The sequence below is a fragment of the Canis lupus genome, chromosome 18 (assembly GCF_003254725.2).
Source record: "Canis lupus dingo isolate Sandy chromosome 18, ASM325472v2, whole genome shotgun sequence".
In the NCBI taxonomy this organism is placed as follows: Eukaryota; Metazoa; Chordata; class Mammalia; order Carnivora; family Canidae; genus Canis; species Canis lupus.
In genome coordinates, this window is record NC_064260.1 from 20641062 (window position 1) to 20653018 (window position 11957).

Sequence of the window (11957 nt, forward strand, 5' to 3'; positions counted from 1 at the left end):
AGAAAAGATATGTTTTTTTGAAAAAAAATGGAAATGACTTGAATATTTAGTAGTGGGGATTCAGTTAAATAAATCATACAACATCTGTATAAAATAAAATTAGACCATTCAAAGGAGGTTTTATGTACAAAAGTACTGAAATGGAAAAGTATTCATGATATAAGTGAGTAGAGCAGACATCAATGAGGTTCATAAAGGTCCACAAACATAGGGGACAAAAATTATAAGGTAAGATATATGTACTAATATCCAACATTATTTTTTTATTAAAAGTAATTAAAATTTTAATATAGTAACATCTCTTTCAAATTCTTCCAGTTTAAATAATTAATACAGAAGTATGTACTATCTAAATATTGTCCTTTATAATAAAAATAGCTGATTTTCATGGGGCACTTTTTTAAAAAGATTTTATTTATCTATTCATGAAAGACAACAAAGAGAGGCAGAGACACAGGCGGAGGGAAAAGCAGATTCCTTGTGGGAACCCCGATGTGGGACTCGATCCTGCACCCCGGGATCATGCCCTGAACCAAAGGCAGATGCTTAACCACTGAGCCACCCAAGTGTCCCCTCATAGTGTATTTATAATTCATCTAAGTGTGTTATTGTATATTAATTCACAACAATGAGGTAGAAACTATTCTTATTTCCAGACTGTAGAAGAGGGTGCTGATGTTCACAGAGGTTATTAGCCCTGAGTCCATCACGGGGCTAATAAATGGCAGAGCTGGAATTTGAATGAACCCTGTTACCATTACCATTGCTCCAGAATCTATTCTCTAAATTCAATGTGCCATTAAGAAATGTAATCACTAAAAAATTCATAGAATTTTTCTTCTGTCGGGTTTTAAGAGATTTATGTGCTTTTTTAAAAAAAAATCATTTAAAAACTTCATACAACAAATTTCTTTCTCTTTTTTTATTATACAGTTCTGTGAGTTTTAACATATTCACAGATTGGTGTAACCACTCCTCAAAGACAGGCTACAGGACAATTCTGTTATCCCCAAAGCTTACCTCTTGCTGCCCTTCATAGTCATACATTCCCCCAATTTCCTGGCAAGCACTAATTTTTCTCTATTCCTATAGTTTTAAAGCTTAAGAAGATGTCATATAAAGCATCATACATCATGTAATCTTTTGAGACTAGCATCTTCGCACTTAGCATAATGCATTTGAGACTCATTCATGTAGTTTCATGTATCAGTAGTTCATTCTTGTTTATTGCTAAGTACTATTCTATTATATGGATGTACTGCAATTTGTTTATCCTTTCACCAATTATAAGGTATTTGGCTCTTTTTTTTTTTCTGTTTGGGGTCAGTTACGAATAATAATGCTATTTCTATTTAGGTTTTCACATAACAAACCTTTTCCTTTTTCTAAGACAGGTTTGTCAGCCTCAGCACTATTGATAATTTACACTGTGTACTTTTTTTAATTATAAAGGGGACTGTCCTGGGCACTGTAGGATGTTTTGTAGCATCCCTGGCCTATAGCAACTAGATGCCAGTAGCATCCATGGATTTAAGAAGCAAAAGTATCTCAAAATTTTAACAAACCTCCCCTGGGTGAAAAGTCATCTACCAATAAAGACCTTTATTCTAAAACCTAAAAGTGTATTGTAGGATCATATGAATGTATATTTAACTTAATGAAAAGTGGCATAACTGTAGCACAGGGTGGTTGTATTAATTTGCATTCCCATCAGCAAAATGCATCCTCAGTAGCACATGTTATTGTTAACCTTATTATTTTATTTTTTTCCACTTGTTTAGCATTTAAAAAAATTGCTATTCTAATAGGTATGTATTGGTACCTCATTGTTTTTTTAATTTGCAATTTTTAAATAACTGTTGTTATTGGACATCTTTTCCATGTATATACCTTACCATCTGCATATCTTCCTTGTAAAGAATTTGTTCAGGTCTTTCACCCATTTGATTTTAATTTTTCTTTTTATTATTAAGTTTACATATTCTAGCTACAACTCCCTTGTCAGATACTTGATTTGGAAATTTTGTTCCACTATTATGTCTAGTTTTTAAATCTTTTGGAGGGAAAATATTTTAAATATTTATTAACTTCACTTTAACCAATGACTTCTTTTACAAATCATGCTTTTGGTGTCTTATATAAGAATTATTTGAAAAATCCAAGGTTATAAAGATTTCCCCTACATTTTCTTCTAAGAATTTCATAGTTTTTGATCCATTTTGAAGTAATGTTTTTATACTGAATAAGATACGGGTTGAGGTTCTATTGTTTTGAATTAATTCATACTCAGAGGTTCAATTGTTACAGTACAATTTATTGAAAAAAAATCCTTTCTCCATTGGATTATCTATGTATCTTGATAAAAATCAATTGATTTTATTTGCATACGTCTAATTCAGCACTATTTGTTCTGTCTCTTCCATCTGTGTGTCTCCTATTTTACGAATGGCTTAATCTTTTAATAACTGTAGGTCAAGGCTGCCTGGGTGGCTCAGCGATTTAGTGCTGCCTTCAGCCCAGGGTGTGATCCTGGAGTCCCAGGATTGAGTCCCACGTCAGGTTCCCTGCATGGAGCCTGCTTCTCCCTCTGCCTGTGTCTCTGCCTCTGTGTGTGTGTGTGTGTGTCTCATGAATAAATAAATAAAATCTTTAAAAAAAATAACTGTAGGTCAGGAGTCAGTCTTAAAATGCATAATGTTATGCCTCCAACTTTGCTCCTTTATTGGAAAATTGTTTGGGCATTTCTTGTGTGTCTCTTTTTCCATATACATTTTAGAACTAGTTTGATAATATCTATAAAACAACTACAGATTTTGGTTGGGTGGTATGAAATCTATGGATCAATTTAGAGAGAATTGGCATATTTTTCCCCTTCACTTATCACAGTGTCTACAACAACCAATATGATGTAGAGTTTTAGTATTATAAACAGATATTCTTGCCTTATTTCTGATGTTTGGTAAGGAACAATTCATGTTTTCATCATTAAGATTAAGCATGATGACAGGTTTAAGTTTTTGGTAGACAACCTTTATTAAGTTCAGAAAGCTTTTATTTACAACTAATTTCCAGACTAATTGTTAAAACAATTGTTTTAACAATTGTTAAATTAGATAAAAACTAATTGTTTTTATCATAAATAGGAATTGAATTTTATCAATCTCTGTTGTTTAATCTGTTTATATGGTGATTTAAATATGTCTTTTTATTTTTGAATGTTGGAAGCATACTTGCATTCCTGAGATATCCTGAGAAAAACTCCACATGATCATGATGTGTAAATTCATTCTTTTTATAAATTGCTGTAATCATTGGCTAATATTTTGTCAGAAATTTTTATAAATTCTTTTTATAAATTGCTGTAATCATTGGCTAATATTTTGTCAGAAATTTTTGTGTTCATGAGAGATATTGGAGTGCCCTATTTTCTTTTATTGTCTTTATCTAGTAATGCTATTAAAGTAATGGTTGCCTCATATAATTATTTTTTCTGTTCTCTTTGCTGAAAGAGATTTTATAGATTTGGTGATATTTTAAAATTAGTTAAAATTACTTTTATTTTTAGATTTTTAAAAGATTTATAATTATGAATTCGATTTATTTGATAGAAAACAATGCCAGTTTTTTACATTTTCTTGAAATTGTTTTTTTTAATTGTGTCTTTTAAGGAATTAATCCAATTCATAGAATTTTTTTTTCTGATGGTGCTCACTGAGTCATCATATTTTTAATCCCTCATTTTGATTATCTCTTTTATTGATCTTTTTGGTCAAGCAACTTTTGATTTGATATATTTTTCTCTATGATGTTCTGTTTTCAATTAATCAATTTCTGCTCTTTATTTCCTTCCTTCTTCATGAATTGCATTTTGCTTGCTCTTTATTTCTAGTTTCTTCAGACAGAAACTTAAATTATTGATTTTTTTCTTCTTTCTAAAATATACATTTATTGTATAAATTTCCCTCTATGTGCTGCTTTATCTGCATCTGTCAATTTTTGATATATTATATTTATAATTTTATTCACTTTAAATTTTTAAAAAGCCTCCTTATGATATTCTTCGACCTGGGTATTATTTTGAAATATATTGTTAATTTTAAAATTATTTGAGTTTTAGCAAATACCTTTTTAAAAAATTATTTTTATTTTTTAATGAAAAAAATATACTTAATTTTTTTACTTTAATAAATTTATTTTCTGGTCAAGAATATGATCTTGGTGAATATTCTATGTCTACTTGAAACGAATATATATTGTAACTGATTTGAGTGGAATATTCTGTAATAGGTTGGCTGATGATGTTTATTCGGTCTTCTAAATTCTTACTTGTCTTTTGTCTACCTATTTTATCAATTACTCAGAAATGAGTGTTAAAATCTCTTGGCTTTTTTTTTTTATTTTTTTAATTTTTTTTATTTATGATAATCACAGAGAGAGAGAAGAGGCAGAGACATAGGCAGAGGGAGTGCTTCTCCATGCACTGGGAGAGCAATGTGGGATTCGATCTCAGGTCTCCAGGATCGCGCCCTGGGCCAAAGGCAGGCGCCAAACCGCTGCGCCACCCAGGGATCCCATGATATACCTTTTTCCATTTTTTCTTTCAACCTCTCTAATCATTGTATTTTAAGTTCTTATGTGAAGTTCTTATGTATATATCAGCATATATTTTTGTTTTTTAAAATAAAACAGTTTCAAAATGTCTTTTGATAAAGTGTATTAGGCTACTTATATTTTATGTAATAGCTGATATGGTTGGATGTAGGTTCACCATTTTATTATTAATTTTCTGTCAGTATCATCTGTCTTTTTTAAAAATTCCTTTTTTGGTCTTTTTTGATTATTTAAATTAATAGTTCATTAATTTATGTGTTGAACTTTTTACTGTGTTTCCTCTACAGTTTTTTTTTTTTTTTTGTATTGCTGTGGTGGATTACAATATACTCACCAAACTTTTACATTCTACTTAAAGATAATCGTTTAAATAAAATACAGACTTTCAACCATATGGATACCTTTACCAATCTTTCTTTATGATGCAGTTGTGATATATATATTACATCTATATAATACTTCAGGTATAAAACTACTGGAGACCTTCTGGGAAGACTTTCCTCACCCTTAAAAGGTAACAAATACGTATCAATTTTACTTTCTTCAGTGGTTCCTGGAAACATTTTCAGATTATGAAGAAAAATTGCCTAAGAGGACATATTAAGATGCTGACAGTGGTCGAAGAGAAAGATGTAAGGGTAAGGAATCTGTCTTTTTGAGAACGAGGATATTCTTCCCAGGGAGTCTTCAGCATACTTTCTTTTATAACTTATTAGCTGGAATTAGGACACATTCACTTCCAAAAGTAATCATCTGACCCTCATTCTTGTAAGTTATCTCATCTTTATACTATCCAGTCCCATACTTTGTTAAGTAAAATTATGAATGATCTTAATGTTTAAGCCACCCTTATGACTTTTCTTGAATCTTAAAACATCCTACAAAAAAAAAAAATCCTACAGTCTGAGAACTTAGCTAAAGTCAAGGATGCTGTCATTAATTAGGCAAACTATTAGGTTGACACTGACCAATATAATTATTTATATTAACAGAAAAGTAGAATTTGATATAGCAAAACTATTGTTAGAAATGGAAGTACAGGTTCAGAGACTTCTCTTCAGGAAGAAATATATAGAGAAATGTGGGGAAAAGGGAAAGGGAAGGGGGGGAGAGAGAAAGAAGATAATTTTGTTTGCCTTCTATGTTTGAAGAAGTTTGGGTATGTAACTATTAAAAATAAAGGCATTGCATCAATGTATTAAACATTATTTATTTGACATTCATAGCCAATATATTCATAATTTCTAAAGTCTTTTTTGAAGTATTTCCTTATTTCTAAAAATTTTCAAGAATCATTCTAGTATATTAACAAACAATTCCTCTCAGCCTACAGCAGAACAGATCCTGCCCCAAACTGCTTGTTAATAAAATACTATCCAAATACAACCACACCCATTCGTGTCTCTGATCACTTGTGGATGCTTAGTCACTGCACTGGTATTTGAATAGGTGTGATAAAGTTGAGTAGTTATGATAGAAACTGAATGGCCCACAAAACCAAACATATTCATTGTCTGGCCCTTTAATAGAGAAAGTTTGCAGACCCTTGACCTAGGAGTACCCAGTAGTCATTTTCTTGTGTCTTATTTTACACTTATTTAGTGACGTGATTCCTCTGCATGGATATCACCTCTGTGGCTAGTACTCAGTTTAAACTCCCAATTCAGGGGGATCCTTGGGTGGCTCAGTGGTTTAGCACCTGCCTTCGGCCCAGGGCATGATCCTGGAGAACTGGGATCGAGTTCCACATCGGGCTCCCTGCATGGTGCCTGCTTCTCCCTCTGCCTGTGTCACTCATGAATAAATAAAAATAAAATAAAATAAACTCCCAATTCAGGTATTGATATTGCTTATAGTTTTGAAGCCACTAAAATAGAGGCTTTTGGAGTTTTATAGTTACAGTCACTGCTGTCAGGATTCTAGATATCTGTGGTTGTCACTGGCATGGATGTCTGTAGTCCACTGATACTCTTCATATGGCAGAGCTGAGTGGTACCCACAGGCCCTAAATGTGCATAGCCATGCCAAGTTCCACGTGTAAGCAGAAACTATTCAGATCTCTCACTTTTGTGCTATAGCTTTTAAATGACTAGTTTTGTTGTCTGGTATCTTGAGAATCATAATGAAACAGTTTATTATCAGATTGGGATTTTTTCTTTTGTGCAGTATCTTTTTAGGATTTGTTCATGAGTTCATTGGTTGGAGCAGAAAATAGATTTGAGTGACCATCATTGTATTGGGCTCAAAATTACCTTTCTTTTCGGAAAACTGAGACTTTGTTGTTGTTGTTGTTGTTGTTGTTGTTGTTTTTTGTTAAAACTGAGACTTTTCATTTGCATCTTTTGGGGCTTTCTCTAGCTTTCTTTAAAAAATGTGTTTCTTCCCAGAAAGTTGCTTGTGTGTTAGGTAAATAAACTGCTGGTAGATCATTTTTACCAATCCTCTAAAGACTTGTCTGGATATGTCTGCATTTCAGCTGGGCATAACCTAAGCTCTGATTTTTAATCTTTTAACCATGAATCCACTAGTCCATTCAATCCCTACAACAACTCTCAAGGAAGGTAATACCCATCACATCAATGAGAAAATTAATAATTAGAATGATTCATATTTAAGGAGTATAAACCCAGTAAAAACCAGACTCCTAACTTGTGTTCTTGCCACCAGACCAGGGTGTCAACATCTGGGGTAAATAATTGTACATTTCTTTTATATGTAATAATCACTTTAGTTCTATATTTAAAACTAGTGGAGAAAGAAAAAAAAAACTAGTGGAGAAATATAGAAAAGTAGCTTCAAAATTGAGGAAACATCAAAAAAGGGCAGCTTTGGAATTGTAAAAGAGCAGTTTCAAGATTTACCTTTTGTGACTTAGCATATTAATTGGCTGATTTATGTGAAAGAGATACAGATTTTTCTTTTCTCAAGCACCATCTGGCTAGATTGCTTTCCTTCCCCCTGAAGACTTTTTGAACCAATGATTAAGTCCTAAGTGCTTAATTCCATAATAACATAGCCTCCCCCAACCAGTACCTTAGTCTATTATACCAAACATTGAATTTCACTGAATTTCAGCCATTTAGAGTACTTGTAATGAGCAGAAGTAAGAACAAAACACAGTGATGACATCATCTATTGTTCTGGTCTCCATATATGATATCAGTCCAGACAGAGAAGACCATGAAAGGGCTGACACTGGCACGCCACCAGACCATCCATGATTAGTTTGTCATTCTCCATAGAAAAACGTAGTAGTGGTGGAATATTTATTTTATGGTTAAAGATCTCTTATCTTTTGATTGAAATTTAAAAAAACAAAAACATAAACCTACAACCAAACAGCCAAAACAACTATGAGCAAAGAGGAAAATAACCTGCCAAGGTAGTAATATTTTGAAATGGTATTTAAAAATATCACTTTAGAAAACTTGCAATATTCATATAAAGCAGCAATAAAATCTAGAATTAGTTAGAATTTCCTTCTAAATACCTTACATGGTACACAAACTAATAAAGTTTACATCTTCCTTCTATTAATAGCAAATGAAACTAAATGAGAATATATCAACCAGGCTGATAATTTTTATTGTCTTAAATAACACAAGATTTTAAGCATTTAATGTATTCTCATGAATTATATGAAAATGTGAATAGTGCTTTTTTATAATCTGTGTTTCTGTCCATGAACTGGTAGGCTGGTTCGTAGCGTATTAATCTTTCTTTATCTGATCTATATTATTTATGTTCTGCTTTGTCACATTTCGTTGTTGTTGTTGTTCTTATTTTCTTTTATCTTTTCCTTTTCCTTTTCTCTTCTTTTTTTTTAAACCAAGATGATTTCATTTGTAGGGCCCAAGAGTTGTTTGTTTCTGATTGATTATTGAGCTCGATATGCAAATTAAATTCACCTTTTAGTACAGAAATTTCCCTGGGATATTTAACGCATACAGAATTTTCCCTGTGCAAACTTTATCTATGTGTCTGCCATCAATTAACTTTTTTCCTCTTCTTAAAATGATCTGTAAACTCATCCAGAATATTTGAGAAATGAGGTCTTTAGTTCGGCTGAGTAGCTACAATGGTGTAGAATCACTGATTTTTCAATAGACTGATATTTTCTCAACTGTAGTTCAAGATCTCAGCTTATTTATCTTTTGATGATTTCAAAAGCACTTGAAGATGAAAAACAGTTTACACCACTATCGTTATGTGACAGAGCATCTATTCAGATTCAAATGTGTATGCTTTTAAAGCTGTTGTTTTATCATAATATGAATTGAGAATTAATTACATGTAGCATATTCATTTTTAGATTATAAATCTAGGTTTCAGTTTTACCTCAAATCTTTTTATATACTTTATTACTTTTTATTACGTTGCCCCCACTCTGAAGTCATACGATAATCCAAAATTTCTAAGAACTCTAATAAAACACTAAAACAAAATTCCAAATCTCAATTCACAGATTCTTATATTCTGTGTTTCCTTCATAGACATATATGCAACAACATCAAAGTTTATCAAACTAGATGATTCAGATAGAAAAATTACAAAGTGCTTAAGAAACACTGAACAGTCTGATGTAGGGTTTCTGATTTTTGTTTTCTGATCTGTTTTAGTCATTCAAAATGTTACTGTGAGGAATCTCTGCTAGTGATACTGAAAAAAACAAATGAACCAACAAACCCAGAAGATTGTATTTGGAAAGCGTATGGGTCTAATAACAGAAGCTTCTAGTATAGACTTCTTCATATAAATACTCCTGCAGCAATTATTTCATGTCTCACTTTCAGCTCCTCCCTGGTCAACCATAGTGTGGATTTGTTGCCATGCTTAAGGAGCTTCCCTGTAACATGTGTCTAGTTTCCTCTCTTAATTAAATAGTTTATGTTATTGGGTGACGATATTATACTGAGAGTAAGTGCATAGTTTGTGAACTCATCCAGAGTTCATGATTTGGATACATAGTTGATAGTAATTTTTTAAATAAATACATTAATAAATAAGAAAATCCTTGAGTATTACTTTAGAAAGTCTGTTCTTTTTTTATCACAGAAACATCATTTGTTAATGATTATACAATATTAATTATTATACAATATGAATTTCCTGAAGGTACTAAAATAGTCTGCAAGCATATTTATTTTGTATGAGAAACTGTGTTCAGACACATTCAAAGATCAGCAAACAAAATACGTTCTCCTACTATCATAAAGTTTTCATTCTGATGGAGGAGACTACCATATTTTATAACAGAGAAAATATAATGGGCATAAGGAAGTCAGAAGATTTAATATGTAAATAATAACAATCACTAACATATTCTGAATACATACTATGTACCAAAACCCATGATTAATGCATATATATATATGCATATACATATATACATGTATGTATATATATGTTCATTGCATCTTTACAAAAAGTGAGTTAGTATTGTTATTCCTTTTTACAAAGGAGGAAACAGGTTAAGTGATATCAGCCACTTGCTCAAGGTTCAGATAACAAATAGGAGGTATAAATACAAATTCAGATCTATTTGACACAGCATCTTTTCCAAGGAAACACATTCTAGCATACTTTTCTTATTCAGCAGTTAAAACAGCTGATAGTTCAATAAGTTTTCCTACTACAGATTGAAAAACTTCAGTAGTCTTTGGGGTACCATAAAATACAGAAGCCAAAAGTCATCATCTGAAGCTTTGCTGTATAACTTTGCTGAAACTCATGTCAAGCAGCAGACATTTTGTGAACACTACAACAATGGAAGGGACTCTGTGAGACTCTCCTGAGAAGACCAAAAACCTCTCTAAAATCCCGTTAAATTTCTAGATTCTTCAAGGCTTCCTGTGGCCAAATTTCCTATTTGTACTACCAATTTATTTTTATTTTTATTTTTATTTTATTTTTATTTTTATTTTTTTTGTACTACCAATTTAAATGTGAACAGGGAAGATATTCTAAAATATTAGAACTTTCTTTCTTATACAAAGGAAAAGTGTTTACCATGTGAATAGTTATCATCACAATCAAAACCAGGGTTGAAAGCTATGGACTCCTTCTAACATGTACATTTTATTTTACCTTTTTTTTTTTTTTTTTTAAGATTTTATTTTGTTTATTCATGAGAGACACAGAGAGGCAGAGACACAGGCAGAGGGAGAAGCTGTCTCCCTGCACGGAGCCTGATGTGAGACTCGATTCCAGGTCTCCAGGCTCACGCCCTGCACCGAAGGCAGGTACTGAACCGCTGCGCCACCCGGCCTGCCCTATATTTTAACAAGGGACATAAATATCTACTTGAAATCTGTTTATATGTTGCCCAGGTTGTTTTGTTTTCTAAACCCACCCTGATTATTTTATAATAATGAAGACCATACAATGTGCCTCCCTTCCTATTCCTATGACTTGAAATATATTGTAAAATGAACTCTCTACATAAAAATAGTACTTAATGTATAAAAGGAAAATGTTACATAAAATGTTTATTATTAGATTAGTAAGCTTGTAATATATGAATGTCTTTTTTTACATTCATGGATAAGTTATTTTAAAAATAGTTTGGCTTTGTCTTCTTTTTCATTTTCATACCTATGTACAATCATACACACAAATTCATATGTGGATTTGTGATATTCAGAATGTTCTCTTCTTCATATACCTAATTTATAATGCATTTGGAATATTTCTATGGTTTCATTGCCACGTTGAGAGTTTGCTTTCCATATGAGGATACAGTTTATGAATCTAGAATTTTTTTTAGATCAATGAAACACTCTGGCGTCTTTTTTACTTTCACATGTCTCCTATTTTTACTATTTAAGCTTGTATATTATTTTTTGGGTTCATGATTAGTTCTAGCAGTAGCCGATATTACTTTTAAGACTTTAAGCAATGTAATGTGATTTATAGGGAAGGCACAAACTGAGGGAAAGTTGATTAAGGCAGTTCCGGATAAGCTTAACTTCCCTATGGTCCTTTCATATTCACTAATACCCGTGTCTTATCAAATACACTCTTGAATGAATTTTTGGACTGAGATTTACCAAGTTTCTGGGCAAGGATCCATGTCAAATGAAGTGACGCATTCCTGTGTGATGGATTTCGGCATGCATCACTGGTGAAACGCTGGGAAGGCCAGGAGAACCGATGGACCATGTTCTTTATGTTCAAGGTAAAGGCTGCTTAGGTTCAGCACACACTGGAACTCTTGATTTGGCTTGAACTTGCTTTGAGCCAAATAGTCCCACACACATACAAGAAACACAAACACTACCAAGGGATTTATTTTCCACAAGAAGCTGTGCACTACCAGCCAAAGAAAACAAACACCAGGAAAAAGA